This window comes from Neovison vison, chromosome 8 (genome assembly GCF_020171115.1).
Source record: "Neovison vison isolate M4711 chromosome 8, ASM_NN_V1, whole genome shotgun sequence".
Classification (NCBI taxonomy): Eukaryota; Metazoa; Chordata; class Mammalia; order Carnivora; family Mustelidae; genus Neogale; species Neogale vison.
The window spans coordinates 59,111,458-59,113,583 of NC_058098.1; the positions used below are offsets into that span (position 1 = coordinate 59,111,458).

General features: G+C 38.1%; 1 pseudogene; it reads left to right on the forward strand.

Moving 5' to 3' along the window:
• Nucleotides 1-685: 685 nt before the first annotated feature.
• On the forward strand, nucleotides 686-1,077 carry LOC122915671 (annotated as a pseudogene).
• The last annotated feature ends 1,049 nt before the right edge of the window (nucleotides 1,078-2,126 follow it).

Sequence of the window (2,126 nt, forward strand, 5' to 3'; positions counted from 1 at the left end):
AGAAAAAACTCAACTTTCAACAAATGAATAGATGTTTTATATTAGGGTTCTTTTAGAGAAACAACAGATGATAGATGCAAACAAATAGATGGATATAGAGGTACACAGATATAAAGGTATTTTTTATAAGGTATTGGTTCACATGATTAAAGAGGCTGAGAAGTCCCATGGTCTACTATCTGCAAAGCTAAAGACCCAGGAAATCTGGTAGTATAGTCCAAAGACCTAAGAGCTGGAGAGCCAATGGTATAGACTCCAGTCAAAGTCTGAAAGTCTGAGAACCAGGAGTGCTGGGGGAAGGAGATCAATAACCCAGACTAATCAGTCAAGCAGAGAGAAAACTTACCTTTCCATGGGCCTTTTGTTCTACTTTGGCTCTCAACAAATTGGATGATGCCCACCTACACTGGAGAGGGCCATCTGCTTTACTCGGTCCATCAGTTCAAATGTTAATCTCCTCAAGAAACACCCTCACAGACACACCCAGATACAATCCATGATGCAGTCAAATTGACACATATAACTAACCATTAAAATCAATAAATAAAATATGATATATATGTGGAATGGATGTTATTTAGCCACAAAAAGAAATGAAGTTCTATTCTTTTCTTGCTGCTGTGGAGTCATTTGGAGGTGAGAGACTATGTGCACCAAGATTCAGCTCCACCTATAACCCTCTGCCATGGCCAAAGAAAGCATTATTACTGGAGGTGTAATGGATATTTAATACTGCTTTACAAGAGATGCTGAAGAACACTCTCATCCATGATGGCCTAGCACATGGAATTTGAAAAGCTGCCAAAGTCTTAGACAAGCACCAAGCCCATCTTTGTGTGCTTGCTTCCAGCTGTGATGAACCTATGTATGTCAGGTTGGTGGAGGCCCTTTGTGCTGAACACCACATCAACCTAATTAAGTTTGATGACAACAAGAAACTAGGGGAATGTGTAGACCTCTGACAGAGACAGAAAACCCCACAAAGTGATTCGTTGCAGTTGTGTGGTGGTTAAGGTCTATAACTAAGAGTCTCAGGCCAAGGATGTCATCAAGGAATACTTTCAGTACAAGAAATGAATAAATAAAAAACTTGGTTTTTTTCCTCAAAAAAAAAAAAAGTTGTATAATGTAAATGAAACTTGAAAATATTAAGCTAAGTGAAATAAGTCAGAAACAAAAGGACAAATACTGTATGATTCTACTTATATGAAATACTTAGATTAGATAAATTCATAGAAAATAGATCAGAGGTTGTATATGTTGGGCAGAGGTAGAATGGGGAGTTATTGCTTAATGGGTACAGAGTTTCTATTTGGGATGATGAAAAAAAAGTGGAACCATATAGTGGTGATGGTGTATATGAAATTAATGCTACTGAATTAGTACACTTAAAAAATACAAAAATGTACAAAAAACATGGCAAATTTTGTTATATATATTTCATTCCAATAAAAATTGGTTTAACATAGTTGATTATATTCACAGTAAAGAAAAACCATATGATTTCTTCAATAGGTGTAGAAATATCATTTGATAAAATTCAAAACCCATTCATTAAAAAGTACTTTAAGAAACCTAGAAATAGAAGAGAACTTCCTTAATCTGAAAAAGGGTATTGTGCCAGTCATCAATTTATTGCCTATCAATTCCAAAATCACGCTTCAGTACCTGCTCTGTGATGGACTGAATTCTTGAAGCACTTTTCCTTCATTGTAAGTACATGGAACTTTGCCAAAAGAGGGTGCTGGAGTGACACTGCAAGGGAAAGATGGTTTCTCTGCCTGACTCCAAAGTACAGTGTTTTGCTTTTTCTTGCTTCTGCTACACACAGGTCAGAGGTGTAAGTGTGTGGGCACATTTGGGGGTGCTCTGCTCCAGTTGTGTGCCCAGAGCATGTAGTCCTCAGCAATCTTGCAGCCTCAGCCCAGGTCCAGTAATGGCCTTCCCATGGTCTTCCAAGATTCTGGCCTCATAAACATAGTGGAAACCTAACTCTTTTACACCAGCCTTGAATGGACTGAGTCCTAAAAGGTTGATATTGTTTGTCTCTCAGGTACTGCCCTGTGCTAGCCTGAGCAACCCAGAAAACTTCTCCACCAATCACAGTGTTGCAATCACATGATTTA